Raw genomic sequence first — 19592 nt, 5'->3', positions numbered from 1 at the left:
ACTTTAAATGAATACATATGTACGTAATGATATTAAATAGCTCGCATTGGTATATTGCTGAGCATTGTTTGTATAATCAACATGTAATTGATAATATGTATAGTTGAAGTGTTTTCAATATTAGTTTCATTAAATGTAACTTTCAATTTATTTGGATACCTAAGTTCTGTAAATTTTCCGTAGGTACTACTATACTTAAAAGATTGGAACTTTATTTAATGGATACCAGATTCAAAATATTTTTGAAAAATTTTATTTACGAACATGTTTCTGTATATATCATTGAGCCTTGTATTACTATTTATGTCATTATCTCTAGTAGTTTCCAAGTAAATGTGATTTCTGCTCGAATTAAAGAAATTAATTATATTCTGCGCTTTAAATGGAACTTGAAGAGGCTTTGACCATCAATATTTACTCTGTACAAGAGTTTACGAGCGACACAAGATGTTTAGTGAAAGCACAGACCTCGTTGAAGATGAACCTCTTGTTAGGAAAGCATTGACAGGAACGGATGAATTCTATATTGAAGATGTAAATGATTCTTTACTATTGATTATTTATTGTTAAAAAATTACAGAATAAATTACGATCTCCATTGGTTCTTGTCATTTGATCTTAAGTAATATTTTGCAAAATGAGCACATAATTAACCCTAATTTGCCCTACAATTTATTTCTCAACTGTGACGGGTACAACTTACTTTGTCAGTAACACTAACACCGGACAGCTTAAATTAATTTTTTTCAGAGTGTTTATTTTATAAGTATTTAAGTTGTGAAGGCTCTTTTGCTAAAGTTTTTTAATTAAATTTGTGTGTTTGTACAAATATAAGGCTAGGAAAGTCTTCGAATCTCAAGAATATTATTATTTTAATTTTTATGAAAAAAATAGATATAAGTCACTTTAATTGTTCTTTAGTTTTAGCGTTAATAATTTATTGAAAGGAAAGAAAAATTCTATGCATATCCTATATCGAAGTTTGCTCTAAAGTGTAATAATTGATATCAAAAGGATAATATTTCATTTGAATTCACAAGAACTATGTAATATTTATGATTGTTAAATTCTATTTAAAAATTTCTCCACGAGTCTCGAACGTTATTGTAAGGCAAGTGTTGTGGATCAAAAGTTACATATTATTCTAACCCAGCCAAATGTACGATGGTCGTATGAGGCGGTTCGCAGAAAGGACTTTCTACTATCCACGCTGGCACAATTGGTATTCCAAATTGTTGAGAGGAATGTACAGTGTTAATACAGCTGACGTTCCAACAACAAATGATTGAAATTTCTTCTTGTTACAGTTAAAACTCCTTTAAGGTATTGTTTTCTGCTATGTATACTTTCTGAAGTATTTACAGTAATATATAAAATATCATAGAGTATAGATACTACTTTCCACAGCAAGTGTTTAATTAAAATTGTTATTGTGATATATGAATTATTTTTACACATGTTGATTCTTAATGGTTGACAATTTTTCAATAAAACTGATCAGCTTGACTTTTGTCTCAAAAATTGTAAAGGTGATGATAATAGCATTTCTTATATTGAAATATGCAATCCATTTTTTCCCATCACCTTCAGTTTTTGAGAATATTTTGAAGAATGATTCAAAATTTTCGACTCTAGACATTTGTTATGTGTTAGTTACGAAAATTTCTCAAACTTTTCTTGCACCGCACTATTCTATGGGCCTCCCTTAACACAATGGTATATATTTTAATAACATTATAAACATATTTTTCAATTTTTCAATTTATTTGTGCCTTGCGGAATCTATTAAGAATAGTTCCAAAATACAGTTCGTTTTTAATTGAAAATTGATAATTGATTGATTTCCTTAAAAACTGAGGGTGATGCAGAAAAACGGATTGCATATTTAAATTCAATCTAAGAAATACTATTACGATTTTCTATTAAGACTTTTGAAACAAAAGAAAGTTTTTTACAGATCAGTGTAATAGATAAATACACATCTCACTTCTCTAAATCAACAAAGTATTAGCTAAATACAGAAAGACATTCATATAGGTTTTAATATAATAAAACACAAAATATATCTCAAACTGCAACAAGTATAATAAAAATTTTATATGTGTATCACAGAAGCAAAATAAAAATGCTGACAATACTTACAAATTATTTTATGGAAATAATGAATTGTCTTATCTTTTCACCAAATATGAAATAATTTAGGTGCTATTCAAATATTTACGAATATTATAAAAGAAGAAATGCCATGACAAAGAATTGAGATACATGAATACTATAAACAAGAAGCGGTAATAAAGATTCCTGAAGAATTTTTTTAATGTTTATAGATAATTATCCTTGAATCTATCTGCAACTTTCACATGTTTTATACCTTGTAAAGAAACAAACAAATTCATATTTTAATATAATATTTTATTTATCCATCGTTGAATATCATGTCTTTTTATTGTAAACGTAATTACGTTGGAACATACTTAACATTTTATCCACTGTTCCTGATCGAGGCAATCACTTATTGAATAATTGACAATATGATTTTCGCTAAGGCGTAGGAATGTATGTTTTTACTTGCAAAGCTCTGTAACTTTAAAATCAGAGTGAACAGGGATCTCGTTATTTCATTCCGATTTATTTTGTTTTAAAGCAATGTAATTTCAATAGATTATATATCGTTAAGCATTTGTAATCGAAAAACTTTTCTCATAAATAAAAGAGGCTCAGTCTTCTGATTTACTGTCATATGCTATTTTATATGTGCTGTTATTCATACATGGCAAGAAGTATGAACCCATCCGAAGAATATTTTATAACAATATTTTTATTTTTTTTGTATAAATTTTATTATCTTTTTTCTGTTACTTAACATCATATATTCGCAAAGTCATGGTGCAGTTGGACTGAATGCAGTTGCCTTTCAAACTATAGTTTTTTATTAACACGATTATAATCTAAAATACGAATAATAAATATTATATTCACATTAATTTTTGTTCACTATACCCAGTAAATAAATCATTTTTATGATATATTTTTATTGTTACTTTGTTTAATCGAATCGTTTTTGTCAGATATAGTACATTGGTGTATTTAAAGCATCATGCAATATTTGAATCACTAGAATCAGTATTACTACTGAAACTACAAAATTTGAAGGAAAGGAAGGTCGGCACAGGTATTCATTATATTGATTTCTTGTCGCATCGGATAGAATCTCAGTTCTCGTAAGTCTTAATTTCCGTTCTAGATAATTGAAGTAGTTGCTTGCTCGCTTTAATCTTAATGATTGTCTCGCAATGTTCTCTTTTAAGAGCAATCTAACTACAGCAGTAATGAAGTTTTCCAGATAATTGTGCCCCTTTCGTTTTAAACTATTAAATGACTATTATTCATTTTAATAATGAATGCAACAATACAAAATAATCTTGATATTATCAATTTGCAGGCGTTTGCATAATTTTGAATTGAAAGAAGGTTAGAGATTTGATGCATACAATAAGACACAAACTAAATATTATCAATTGTATTCAATGTTAAACAGTGCTAAATCAGTCGATAGAATTAAAAGAAAACTAGAAGGCAATTTATTATAACTATATTAGCGAAATATACCGACATTCGAAACGAAAGTTTTGACTTTAACTATTGTAAATACCTATTTATCATTCCTCTTTTCTGTTATATTTCCTTGATGCTATAAACTGTTGCAATACGATAAATTGTATACATTTTTGCAAACAGTAGTCAACATTCGCTACTAAACGTACATTTATTCAAGTGCATCTATTAAAGCTTTAATTGATTTACAATTCAGTTTGCCTATTGTTAAATCAATTTCTTTAATAATATTGCAGAAAAACATCCGTCATGTGTCAAATAAAACAAAAAGTAATGTGTCCATCTTCTTACGTTCTCAAGGAGGACCTCACTTCCAGAAACAGCGTAGCGTGTGTAGAACGTGTAATAGTAAATGTGTTGTATGTCAAAGTGCATCATAGTTAAACTGTACAAAATAAATATAACTGTACAAAAGTCTGAAATTATAAAAAACCTTCTAATTTTCGTTAAATACAATACTCGCTTCAACTATACCTATGATTTACGATATACATGTGTATGAGACAAAAAAAGTATAGTATTCTATCCATAAAAATACAAATGATTTAAAAAATATTAATTTTTCGATCCACGTTCATTGGAACTTTTTTCTTTTATTTGACGAGTACTATGGTACTTCCGAAATCCTGAATCTCTGTTTTGACACCTTGTATATCGATGTTAAATCCTCAGTAATTAAAATCAACGTTGAAATTATGTTTTCTTTATATAAATCCTTTGATTGGAGAAAAGTGAAATTTAAATGTTAAATCTTATACGAAAGCAGCACTAAGAGGTACCATTAATCAGGAACTCATACGAGATAAAGTTTTCTTAATTTCTTATGTAATTTATTGCGCTATAATTTCACGGTATAATTAAAATCCTTATCTTTTTAAATGAAACTTGCTCTTCTCATATAAGCTTTATTTGAATACAATAAAGCTTTAACTTTCATCTCGTCTAAACTGCAAACGATGAATCTACTTATTTTAATATCGATATATAAAGTAGTATGTACTTTTACAATGTTATGTACCGTAATGTTTATTTTATGAATAACTGGGCGCATCAAAGTAACAGTTAATAAGTTGCACACGAATTTGACAAAAGTAGTACGTATATGTGTCTATACGGTTATTATGCGAATCTTTACTTCTTCAGGGTGATTGGAACAACTGAAACGGTGTCAAATGACATAAAATAAAATATTAAAATTAAAGAAACGTTATTACTATATATTGTTACTAAGGTTTACTGTGTTTATGTAGCATTTCACTCAATTCGAAATTTCTGATTTAGTAACTATCAAATAAATAAACAAGTAACTAAATGTAAATCGATAACTTTAATTATTCAAAGAATATGAGTTTACTGTTTTAAAATATATTGTAATAAACTGAAAACCAGAAATCAATTCACTTTTCTATTTTATTTGATTCTATTTCAAAGAAGTTTGAAAATGTACAGTAAGAAGCAAAACCGATTTAATAATTAAAGTTTTCGTATTATTGCTTATTTTACAAGATTGCTTTTTACAAAAAGATCATAGCAATAACATTCTGCACTCTTTAAAGTACTATAAACATTTTTCAAAACATTTTGTATCTCTTTTCGTTTATTATTAAAGACAAATGTTCATTAACTCACTTTTGTACCACATTTTCGGTGATATAGTTCTTTCGATTCTAAAAGACGTTTAATATTTTGTCTAAAGTTCTTTTTGTTTGTGAATTAAATTAAGTTTCTTCGACATTGATTTTATTAATTCTCTACAATAATCGGGATCAATTTTGTAGCACCTAAGCAATGGGTGGTATGAAAGTCGTACGAATCTTGTACTACCTTTTTCAAAAATACATATTCATATGTTCTCGATTGGATTGAGATCAGGAGTTTAAAGAGGTCATTCTGAAACACAATATTTTTGTGTACTCAACTAATTGTGCATACATTTTGCAGTAATTTTAGACTCGCAATTATGTTGAAATACAATAGATTCTTTGAGAAACGACATGTTTTACACAATATACAATAATATTGTTTGTAAACTCTATACATTGGTTCATTATACCTTGTATTTGTTGCAATGGACTAACCACAAATGTCGTAATTTTTATTTTGTAATTGAATTCTAAATTATAACAGAATAACAAATTGTTGAATAAATATTTTTAAAATTAATATATAATCCGTCTATTTTTAATTTTATATATTAACGCTTTAAATACACAAAATCTATATTATGTTACCATTATTTACAATGTGTGTGTTCTATTTTCCTTCGACTGAAGCATTTTTATTTTATTTCTCATATTAACAGAATTCCTGTTGAAGTTGTGCAAATATTTGCCTAATTTACGTTCTTATTATCCATATTACGTGTATATAAGGGAAGGTAGGACAGAACCGGGACAGTAATGCATTTCTGTTTATGTCAAAAAATTGAATGCTGAAAAAAATATGTACAGAGCTATATCGTTTCCTTGGACTTTATACAATAAGAAAATGATGATTCTTTTTAGAAAAAATTGTTTTTCTCACGGGAAAATACGATTTATTGGAGGTATGAAAAAACCCAGCTCGGCCCTATAGGAATGGGTAAGAGTGGGTATTTTGAAAGATATATAAAATGTAATATAATAATAAAAGTTTGGTTCCATAATTGACAAGATAATGAAAGAGTTGTATTCATGAATTTTAACAAATGTGAAGTTATCCTAATTTATTTTTCCCTGTAGAGCTTTATATTAAAGATTTAGGAATTTTTACCATATTTATAAATAATTGTAGTTTATTTTAACTATATATAATATTATTTTAATTACAAACTACACATAAATCGCCATTTTTGTTGCCATAAGTTAAAGAATATTACTTTTGTTTACCGCTATATGACATATACTGTAGTTCTGACCTAAAATGAGTTGATTCACTAAGCATTAAATATTTCTATGTACTTCAGTATATGTTAAAAAGATGAGTCAAGCGGTGAAATACTCTACGAAGATTATAAAATACAAAAAACAGCTACGAAGCAGCCACATCACCTCCGAAGTGCCGAGACTTTTCAACATGAAATTTTTACCTTCCTCTATGAAACACTATAATGATTTCTGTTCTAAAACTCATTTGATAATGTCATAAAGACTACCTGAATGTGATGGAATGTTTCAGCTGCATTTTGCAGTTTTTCTCGTATAAAAATTAATGGTACGAGAAAGTAGGGTAAAACGGATCGGTCAGGTAAAACGGGACAGTAATATTTATCATAGATAAAAAGCTCGTATCGGGCTAAAATCGCATAACATGGTTCTAATAATTAATCAATGTAGTTTGAGATTGACTACAGAACTATGCATAAGTTATTTTTCAATTAAAAGCATTGAGAAGATATTCAGTAAAAAAGTTTTGATGTTACATAGATGTTTGAAGCATTTTGTTTTGCCTTCCGATTAAAAAATTGAACAAAATAACTACACTACTGGATTCTACATTTCTTAAGCTGTATTTTTGACACTTAAGTTATTTCTTTGTCCCGTGCCAAACTGTAAATTTTAAATGCTTTTCTATATTATAATGTGTGAGGTAAAACGAAACGTTTAGCGCAAGGGCAACTGCACTCCCTTGCTGTGTGCTTTGTTTATAGTTTTAATTGGTTAAATGGTAATCGTATTGTATACCAAATTAGAATCGAAGATGAGATAAAAACTGACCAAATAGATTCACCAGTACAGAAAAAGGAGATGACACATTTATTTGTGATTTTTGTTCATAAAATGATAAGTATTTATAGTTTATTTATATTAGCTAACAATTAAATACATTAAGTTAACAATTTTGATTTAGTATAAATAAAGATGTTATATTTTTATATGATTTTCCGTTTTATTATCCGGTTTTATCTTACCATTTTTACGAAGAGGATATTTCAATACCTGTAAAAAATCATATTTTCCTTCGTAACAAAACATTTTTATTAAGAAAATCTTTTATTTACTTATAGCCAAATGTTTACTTAAGACTTCCAAAAAAGGTTGCACGCATTTATTGCTTCAGATACTTTATTATTACGATTGAAAAAAAACCTCCCATTTTACCCTATTTTCCCCTACCTGGTTTGAGCCATGGGCGCAGTTTTGTACAAAATTCCTCTAGAATTATAATTATATATGTAATGTACATATAACAGAAAATTTTATTTTTGCATCGTTTTTATGTGATTTGGAAATCAGGACAATTCTGTAAGTTGAAACCTTGCTATAGTTACATATATGGATGCACTCCTAAACACTTATTTACTCTATTGGTAAAATTCAGATTTCATTTATCAATTTCTTTTAATGAATGCTTTTGATAACCGTACAGACGAAACGTTTGTATCTTAATTATTTTTAAAATCGTAACTTTCATATTCCACTGTTACGATAACCAGATATTTGCATTTCATTGCATTACTGTACCTAGTTTCGTTTAGATTTTATACAAATTTCATATTGGGCAATTTACGTATCTCAAACTTCCTGAAAGTAAAGGTTCATGAGTACATTTGCTATGTATTTCCAATGGATTACACATTCCGGCTACAAGATTTTATAAATGTTTGCTAGCTCGTTTTTCAAATAGACCATATTTCCCTTTTTCACATTGAAACTTTTCTGATAAAAATATCGTTGAATAGAATCAATCTTAAGTTGTGATTGGAATTTCATAATTCTTGAGAAATAGCTTAAATCGTATAAGGATTCGATGAAATTGGAACATACTTGTTGATATTTTCGGAAATGTAATTATCCAATGATATTAACAATTAGACCGTTCATTTCGAAAACACTGCAAGCTCATTTTTTGATAAAATAGGGAAAATAGAAAATTTGTACATACTTTTCGTGATCAATCTATAATTTAAATCTGACAAGATTTGTTTATTTTAACAAATTAAAATTACGTTGCTAAATAGAATTGCATAAGTATTTATTTTGAAAAAAACGTAAGTCCGTTCATGAGATTGAAAAATAATTATAGTTTAGTTAATTCCGATGGAAACTATTTTCACAATGCAACAGTCCAATTTATTAAAGAAAATTTAATATTACAATGAAGTTAGAAAAAGTACGACTAGACTTTTAATGAAATTAAGATATGATGGAAATTAAATTATGTGAATTGCGCGAGGGGCGAGCTAACGAACGAAAAACGAAGAAAAGAGATTTAATGTTTGCTCGTGGTTCAACAACAGTTAGGAACTATGAAATATTCCAAGTATAAATACGTGGTACACTCGTGATCTATTATTTAGATAGTTATAATTCCCTTTATTAAATACCAACATTAAAATAATCTATGAAATGACAATTTAATTAAGACAAATAAGAAAAAATGTTTAAATACGAATAAAGTAGAATATATTTTTTTACTCAAGATGCGAATATGTAATTAAATTTTTTTATTATTGATTTACGTGAAGACAATTATTATAACAGATAATTAAGACGTAATAAAAAACATATTTTATACATTGTTTACCTTCAAACATCACAGTAAATATAAAGTATTAAAAAAAAACGATAAATACGAAATCGCATAGTTCTTATAATAATTATACGAAGATAACAATTTTTATATAAGTATTTGAAAGCTTTATACATATAACGAAAGCGTGACAAGCAGTTATTAAAATACGTATATCACTTACCGACATGAAACCACAGTACAATTATAAAAATAAATAATTATCCTATTTAAGACGTAAATATTTAAATGTGAATGTTTAATATACAAATGTATGTTTCGCTGATGTTTGTAAACATCGTGAAAAAGTAACCATATATTTATTTTAAAAGACAATATAAAGGTTTCAATATCGATGGTCGGTTTCATTTTTTCAAAGATCCTTACACGCATGTAAGCCACAAATAATCCCGCTTTGTAAAGCGCGCAAGGTCTTGCGTGCAAAGCATTGTAGGGGGTTTATATTTATCCGGATAATAAAAATGAAATAGGTACACATACGTTAGTATATATGCGTGTTAGCATCTCTCTATACAAATTGAAAGAGTTGCAAAATATATATCTATCAAGTAATATTAAAATATGTATATGTATCATAGGATACGTTACTGTATGATACAGCATAATACATTATTTTGTTGTTGTTTATTGCTTCTTAATATTACATTGCCATTTTTATAATGTGTAATAGTTGAAATTTTAAAAATTTGATTTACAATACTTTTATATGTAAATCTCTCACATAAAATTAAAAAAATTAAATATAATTATGTAAAATATAAATAAAATCATACACTTATAATAGTTAACACGCGTCCATGAATATTTCTTATTAAGTTTGAGATACATATAAAAAAAGGACTAAATTGTTTGAAATAAAAGTATTTTTAACTATTTAGGCGAGTTTTACTTAGTATTTGAAAAAAGTATTATGTAGTGCGTCAAAGCAAGTCTAAATCCGTTACTTTATTGATTTTGTAGCAGATATAGGAAGAATTTCGTCATTTGCCTTCTAATTTTACACGGCCCTATATTCTTTGATTATATGGCTTGAAAAATTTAAAAAAATAGTTGATCAAGGAATTTACTAAAAAAATTTGATAGTATTAATATCATATACATACTAGGACAAGGATGAAATGTACGCATTCATTGTTCCCTGCACGCCAAGTAAGCATGCATAGTGAAAACCAAAAACCGTGCTAATGCAAGGTGTGGCTAATGTAGTTATTCCCAAATGACATTACACACCGTGTAATTTTCCGAGGAAATTATTTTTTCTAATAATTCATTTAAATTAGAAATTCATCGTATTTATAATTTACGTATTGTAATATCAAAAAAATAACTTTCAAACCAACGTTGAGTAAAGTTTGTTGTTAGTGTGGAATGAAATGACTGAATAAAACGAAAAATACAAAATGGCGACGTGTTGAAAAACAATATTAATTATATATTGAGATTTTATTGTATTATTTAGAAAGTGATTTATTTTTATAGAGATCATACAAATTGAATAAAAAAAGAAATAATAGAATAATATATTGAATTCATACATTATTTCTTAATATTGAATTTATTGTACTTTTAAAATGTGAAAAGTTTAAATCTACTGCATTTGTTTATTTCTATAAAATACTGCACAAGATTTTAATGATGTATTATATAAAAATATAGAACAAAGTTGCCTTAGCATAAATTTATTATTATAAAATGTGAATTAATACAAGTACTACTGTTTTTAATAATCATTCATTTATAAAATCATATTATAAAACAAGTGTAGTTCCAATTAAATTAATAAAGTAAGTAATAATGGTTGTGTAATGTTTCCATTAGAATAGAATATTCTTAATTTCGAATCTATTCTTTAAGCGACGTATACAAGTACATCCGTTTAAAATTGATTACGTTACTTTAATGAACGTTTAAAGAAACTTTACTCGCGCCGTTTTAAAATAAAATCAAAATCGAATGAAATATACCTATTTTTAATATTAAATAAATATTTTACATGATTGGTACGTCAAGAATGTTTTTCCAAAATTTCGAACAGAGATCCACACTATTATGAAATTCTCGGACTAAAATAATAGTGCGCTTATGTGCTGTTAATCGCTGATTATGATTTGGGTTTCATACATTTTGCAAGCGGTATTTTATTATCAATTAATTATGCAAAATATTTTGTGTGCCTGATAAATACAACAGACGTGAATTTATCGCATAATAAAAAACAGAAAAAAGTTCATGAAAACATATATTTTGTGCGACGTTGTATTCAAATAAATTTGTTTGTGTGTAGGAATTGCGTAGCTACTTTGAAAGAAATTACTCGAAGTGACCACGTACAACTTCAATATTCTAATGGATACGTCTCACCGTGAATTGTCAGATCTCTCGGCAATTGACCTAGTGTCCTAAAGGCCAACGAATTACGTCAAAAGTCTTTACCGCTTTTTTATAAAATGTAGACTTTAAATACTCCTATAAATAATAATCGAGTATATTTAATGAATGGTAGTGATGGACTTGACATCAGTGTTTCTCATTAGGTTTAAGTTAAACTTTTAATTCTTTAGTTCCCGATGACTTCAGCTTGGAACCACATATTTCAACATCAGTAAACTGTAAACCAGTGGACTAGTTGCGAAGCCACCAGTATAAAATCGATATCTTTTATAAGAATATTTAGTTTTATTAAAAATAATTAGTTACGTATATTGTAAAAATAAACGTATTTTTCCTAAAACTTCTGTTTGGAACCGAAAGGGTTAAGCAAAATGTTTGGAAGGTTTAATATGTATGAGAAAGTTGTGTACGCATATATATACATACATGGCATTGTCATTTGAAACGAGTAACATGAAGATAAGCTCTGACAATGAGTGGTACTGGTATAACAAAAAGTAAAACATGAATATGGATGTGAATCACCTACTATTACAACCAGAATTGAGTATAATAATACTCAATATAATAAAATTCAAAAACACAGAGTGTAACGACGCAGTGTCAAAGATAACGAAATTCGAGTCAATGGAAATGACAGAAGGAAAAAAGTATTAATATGTATTACGAACGTATAAGTAAATGCAAGTGCGAATCTGTCGATGCCAGTTCCATTTAAAACAAACATATAAGAAATCAAGATTATTAACACTACCTGTCTGTCACTCTTTGCATGACGCAATCGTTTGAATAAATATAAAATTTAATTATCTCGACAAAAGCAATATAAAAAATGTCTGTAATTATATTATATGGAAAATAATTATGAACAATATATTATATAAAATACTTATATATCAAATTATATTAAAAAATCTAATTTAAAAGAAAATCAAAGAGACCTTGACATTACAACAAATGTAAACATATAAAAGTAAAACAGTTCATTTATGCAGTAGGCCCCTTGGAAAATAGTGTTCTCTTATTCCATATAAAATAAGTTTTAATCAAATCAATAAATAAGGAGTTATTTTGACTGATAGTTCTTCTTTATTGTTAGTCCTCTTGTGTAGTCGAAGCAATACCCTTTACTAAAGGAATGAGCTTTTCCATTTAAGTTTGTAAAATTTATTTTATTGGGGATAATTAAACACTCAGCAAGGTCGGGATTATATTCTGTAGGTCAAGCGGGAAGTGGATTTTCTCGAGCTAATGTTGCCACCTGCATTTTTTATGGAGATACAACACCATTTTTGAGAATTTTGCACCTTGTATGTATACTTATGGATATAAATTCTCCTTCATAGAATGAATACCACATATTTATAAGTAAAATGCAATGCACATTCGATAAACTGTTAATTAAAGAAATTGCTTCAAGTTCGAAGGATTTTCCTCGTAGTCTTAACATCGATAATTCACAAAAAGGGATGAAAAATTTTACGTTTGTTACAGATTGTCAAACTTTTTCTGAAAATGTAAATGTAATTTTCTTAATTCCAAGCTTTTAAAAACGATCCGTATAATTGTTTGAAATTTATTCAACTGATTTACTTAATTTTGCAAGCCAAGACCACGAGTAGTGCGAGAGATGAGTTTGTACCCTTGTAATACGGAGTCAGTTTGTGAGTTAGGTACGCGGGCGAACTCAACGCGAGATTGGTGGGCCTCTAAGAAAGACGCGCAGACGAAGTTAATGCGAAATTGGAGAGCCACTGTGTAGGTTGAAGAAATCCTCCTTTGGAGTGTGCATCGTCGCGAACGAATATAATACTATTGTTACAGCTTATGATTTTTTAATCATTTTTTTATAGTTATACCATTTATAATTGGTGGATTTGGAAACTAATTAATTCCATGAATAATAGGAACTATTAGGACCAGATATAGCATTCTCGCGAATAAATAACTCAAGATTCTGATTATTAATTCCATCAGTTTTATTATTAATTACTAGAAGAATTACAGGACCAGGAATAGGTACAGAATGAACAGTTCCTTCTCCATTATCATTAAATACATTCCATTCATCAATATCGGTTGATTAAGGAATTATTACTCTTAATATTGTAGGAATATAAAAAATATTTCAATAAGTTATAATGAAACTGCGTTATTTCCATGACCAGTAATTATTACAGCAATTTTATTACTGTTATCATGACCGGATCTTGCAGGTGCAATTACTGTATTATTAATTGATCGGGATTTAAATTTTTCATTTTTTGAACCATCGGGTAGGGGAGATTCAATCTTATATCAACATTTATTTCGATCTTATGATCATCCAGATGTTTGTGCGGGATCAGAGAATCGCTCGGATTGTTAGTAGATCTCGTAACAGTATGTAATTACAATTATTTGATATAATCCAAGCGATAAGATTGTATCGTGTGGGAATGTTCAATCACTAGGTTAGGAGATTAGACGATATTTAAGGTTTTTAGAAAATCACGGCGTTTATCGAAATTATATATAAAATCTATTATATACTATATAATAGGTCAAAATAATATTCATTATAGAAGATTCCGGTCAGGACCGAATGCTCGAAAAGTTCTTTAAAAAAAGAGAGCAAATTGGGGCAAGATTTTTTTTCTATTAACTTCACGAAGGTCTTTCCTTTTGTGACCGATGAGAGTAAAAATTAGTGAGTTTCTGTACCCTAAAAACTAAGTGAGAGTGTCTGAACGACGCACTGTCACAATTGCATTTGAGCCATAATTCCAGTTATTGTATTTCAAAAAGTACTATTGGTTAGATGAAGGGTTAAGAGAGGTTATCTGTTAGGCGCTTCTTGCCAGAGACCGAAGAATCGTATGGGAAATACTTTCTCTACGTAACATTAATATTTTGGATGAGTGTTACACACTACTAAGAAATTTTTTAAATTACAAATTTTTTATTTGTATTAGCAACTTACTGTTGCTTGCATGGGATCATGGGAATCATGATATCTCCGTACATTGAAACAACCAATTTTACACTTTACAAATAAAAAAAGAGTGAAAACAGAATAAAATAAAAGACAAACAATTGAATAATTCTCTCATTGTTACACTTTTCGACCAATTGTATAATAAAATGATGCAACACAGTGATAGCTTCATAAAGTACCGTTAATGTCTACTAAACGCATACAAGCAGACCTTAACAAACAACGACGAACAAACCAGTGTGGTGGTATCAACGCACACAAGTAAACATTGGCGAACGTGATCCATAAATGGTTCATCAAATACCTGTGATCAATAGAATTTGATAATTGTATGTGGTATTTGTAAAGTGATCGCTTTGATGTGATGTACTTTCGTACGGACTATCACAATGAAGTAGGTACCTAATATTTGTACAAAAGAAATACAGCTTCATACAAGATTCTGTTTGATAACAATTATTATCATAACACGAGAAAATATTTTCCAAAACAATGTAAATGAAATATTTGCTCTTTCTTGGAATTTTGAAATTGACGAATTTTGAACTGTTATTTATTACTGGGATAAATATATACCAGTAATATATCTACTGATTGAAAGAGCTAACACTGCATTTATGCCCATATAAAGTCGATCAGAAACAACATAATAGTAGCTACAATAAAAATGTTTGTTTTGTTTCATTTAGTAAAAATACAGATGTAATAGATATAATACTAAATAGTCTGTCATTTATATAATTACTGTATATAGAAGTATTATAATAATTAAACTGGATTAAAAGGAGAAAAACATTGTACAATCAGAATGATTAATTTTAACTAGTTTTTATTGAGAGCCTCTATTGCATTTTTGCTTATTTGTGTTACAAAATGATCTTGTTTTCATCAAGATTAATTTAAATCATTTCGATTTGTTCATGCATTAAATAGTAAGCCATTGTCAGTCATTTGCAGATATACTAACATTCTCTTTGTGATCAAGCAGGTAGTCCTTGATACGTACATATTTGCATGTTGACAAACACAACTCAATACATTCAGCACCTCACTGCCACTGGCTGTATTACTAACGCTAGGCAGCATTTCAAATAAACAATATGCTCACGTATCCCTCTGTATCTCTTAGAATTAAATCACCTTAGGTCATCTCTCTAATATGCTTGAAGGCACTTTAATATTTGTTATAAAATGCAGAAAAAAGTGTATGCTTCCTTACAGAAGAATGTCGATAAATTAAACAAATTTGCAAGAACGCGAACATTGACTACATATTTTCTTTTGCATAGTATTTCTTATTCGAATATATTCAAACTACCTTCAAAACATTGCTGTAGAAATTAGGATAGAAAAGGATGGTTATCAAGGTTATCAATGTATTTCGAACAATTTCACTTGCTGATATAAATAATCAACGCATAACTTTAGTTTTCAAAGTATCTATACACAGCTAAAATTTCTTAGTTCGATTTTAGAATTTAATCAGGTTTAAATTAGGTTTATTAAAAAAGAAACATGGTGAATGTTTTTACAATTTCTATTCAGAATAGTGTTGAGTAATGTTTAATATCAATGCAGTTATACATTTTTTTATTAAATTTAGCCTGCACCTAACCAAAAATTAAAATCAAACTAAGAAATTTCGAAAATATTTTTACGAATATTTTGAAAATTGAAACCGAGCGACTATTATATCAATGTATAGAAAAAAGTTACTAAAAATATTGTCTTTAGTAACATATTTCATAGTCATCGAAATCAGTAAGGAATTTTCCTTTCTATACAATTATTAAACTGCAAATTTATATGTATTTATATCAAATACAAGCATAAGAAACGCAATGAAGTGCATGAGAACACAGATAAATTAAACAGCGCCTTTACTTTGGTGTGAACAAACTGAAAACATTCAAAGAGAATTTTCTTCTTTCTTTGTCAATTTCACGAAGAACATTTTATTTGGCATAAAAGTCAACAGTGTAATAATTATCGTTTCTTGTGACACTAAAAACAAATGTAGTTTAGATGTTCAATTACAATTCTGTTTAGATGTTCTTCGTTAAATGAAGCACCCAGTATTAGACAAAGTTGTAATCGTAAATGGGAAAAAGACATCGGTTGGAACTAGTGAAAATTCGTGTTATAGGCCCGTAGAAGATATATCAGTTGAAGTTTCGGGTAAAATCGAATGAACGTTTCTTATTGAGCGCAAATAGATATCGAAGTATCCGAAGCAAGACGGGTAAGACGTTGTTGGCGTCGTATAAAATCGGATTGAGTAAACTGAGTTACAGCTGGCTAGGAAAAGAGGTGTGCTCAGTCACATCCTTCCATTACAAAACTCTAATTTATAGGTACTATTTTCTCCCGTGCTGCGAGTATTGTTTATTTCACTACATGGTGGTTTTACTACCATTCCAGTAAATTATTTTTTTTATTTTACAACATTTAATAGTCGATTTTTATAGATTTCCAAATGCTTAAACAGAATCAATTTTTTTGAATCGCGTATGATTTCTCAGAAATTGAATTATGAAAATATCAAATGTAAGAATTGTTTGTGAGATAATTATAACAACCTTGTAATCGGTTTTTTTTTTAATAAAAAATTATTCTATGGATTCTATCACAAAAAATAGATAATATATACTTTTATAACACTATAGATGTTTACATACGCTTCAGCAATCGTTAATGCAAGTGAAATGCTTGTTATATGTATATCAATTCTTACGAATGTTTTTGAATTTATCTCACTTAACAATAGATTGAGACAAAATGTAACTTTCGAAAGAAACAGAAAACGATCAGAAGTCATAATTTTTGATAAATAAAGATGAATTTTAATATCATATTTTATAAGTATATATATTAGCTTCAAACGTATGTGTAAATGTTAAAAAATCCATTCGCAGTTTTTCCATTAAAAAATCTGTTTTTTTTTATCGTCGAATGAATGGACATAAATTTTTTAATGCCAGTGTGTATTGATTTGTATTATTAATAGAATTACACAATATAATGGGCATTATGAATTATTTAATAAACCAAATATATAAATACACAGATCTAATTGACAGAACAGAGTAACAGAATAACGTACGACATATAATCATAAATCGATGAAATACGAAACACACGCAAATCATGTACACGTCGCATTCACTCGCAACACATTACATCAATTATATTAATTATCATTCGCCCAAAAATTATTTATAGAAATATGCGCATATAAATAAATAATCATGATTTTTCGAAAAGTAGCCTATTAGTAGTAATAATAGTAACAGTGGAAAGAATTTCTCTTGTATTGAAGTTATAATTGAGAGAAAATGAGCTGTTTACTTGTAACTGGCAACAATCGACCTATGGAAAATATAATTTTCTTCGACCGTAAATTTGGTTAAGGTGCTTCAAACTTCAGTTCATATACCTAATAGACCTGCGGCGTTCGACTTTCCCCCTTATTCATCGTATCATTTGTAAGCTATACACTACATAAGCATCTGTGTAGGACACGAAAGAAAGTCCCCTTATGTTACGTATTTGTTTATTGTGCTATAATAATGAAAACCATATATTTGGAAAACCTATTTACTGAACTATGATTGTATTTCATCGCTACAATGTAAGAAATTATTCAAATATGCCTGGATTTGATGTATATAAATAAGTGAAATATGTAAGTCCTATGTCTCTTCACTTCAAATACCAAGGGACATATTAATATGTACAAAATAGTAATTTATATCAAATACTTTTTTATGTTTATTTTAAAATTAACATTAAAAATTTAATTTTACTCAATATTTAACGAGGGATTTATTTCTGATAAAGCGAAGTTTGTTTCAAACAAACTTTATTTAAATAACTCATTCTTATAACTAGACAATATTAATTTAATAAATTATGTTCAAAGAAGGAAATATTTTAAACAGAATAGATTCCATTTTTAACAAGATTCAGAGATATTGAAACAGATCGATATAAACAAAAAAAAGACGTGATCGATTACAAACATAGAATAAAAGCTTTGAACTTTGGCGTGTGTTTTAAATATTTCTAACAATTTCGATAATGAAAATAATACAAGTAATACAAGAAATAAAGATAGAACGAACATAGAAGTATGTGCGAACTATAGAAACTACGAGTAACTTGACCGCAAAAATTTCTCAAAGAGAAAAAAAAGGTACTTCACGACCTCTTTTACGCAGAAGAATATCTTCTTTCTAGTCTTGAGATAGTAAATTAGAATACGAGGCACAAATACCTGACTATTTTTCCTAGAAAATTTTATAAAACTTCAAAGTGAAATTTCCAGTGTAACCAGTTTTGCTCTCGTAAACGTATATTTTATATATTTTATAATATAATAGTTGGAACTAAGTTTACTTCACTATGACAGTAATTTTCATTTTTCTAATTTTCCTCAGTTTCGTTTGTCGTTTTTAATTGTTTACAATTTTAGTAAATTTTTGTTTAAAAAGATGATTCTAATTAGAAGTACAGCTAAATTTAAAACACATAAAACTATCACCAATTTATTGATTTCTAACAAAGCTTTTTCGGTACATTTCAAATGGCTAAAAAATCTATAATCGCTGTATTTAACACGCTATACTATTTAATACCTTTATTATTATTACCATACCACGCTATATTATTTAATACCTTTATTATTATTACCATACCACGCTATATTATTTAATAGTTTTATTATTATTACCATACCAGGCTATATTATTAATACCTTTACCACATGAGTAATAATTGGCTTTGCCCGCTGTACGTTCAAAAACACGGATAATGTCGCCCGCATATAATGTATTAACTGATTGCAGACAAATGACGAAATATCTTGCATTTCATGCGTAGTTGTGCCTGACATATAAAATTCTTTAGGTAATAGATTGCATGAAATGAAATATTATATTTAACATCATAATGATTTTTGACTTTACACAAACCGCATGCATCTAAAAAATATTTAACATTTATTAAACAACATATAATATAATACAATGAAATAATTAGTACAATATTGTATTTAAATAACGCAACAAAAATATCTTCCGCTAGGTCCTTCGAGCAA

At 28.1% G+C, this 19592-nt stretch overlaps 1 protein-coding gene and 1 pseudogene across 18 annotated transcripts in view; both read left to right on the top strand.

Annotated features, from left to right (window-relative positions):
- Positions 1–19592, top strand: part of LOC116435176 (uncharacterized) — a 384264-nt gene that overhangs the window by 20520 nt on the left and 344152 nt on the right. The window lies entirely within an intron of this gene.
- LOC143175095 (cytochrome c oxidase subunit 1 pseudogene) lies at positions 448–19267 on the top strand (annotated as a pseudogene).

Source organism: Nomia melanderi, chromosome 11 (genome assembly GCF_051020985.1).
Source record: "Nomia melanderi isolate GNS246 chromosome 11, iyNomMela1, whole genome shotgun sequence".
Taxonomy (NCBI): Eukaryota; Metazoa; Arthropoda; class Insecta; order Hymenoptera; family Halictidae; genus Nomia; species Nomia melanderi.
This window is presented reverse-complemented; position numbering and strand designations above follow the sequence as displayed.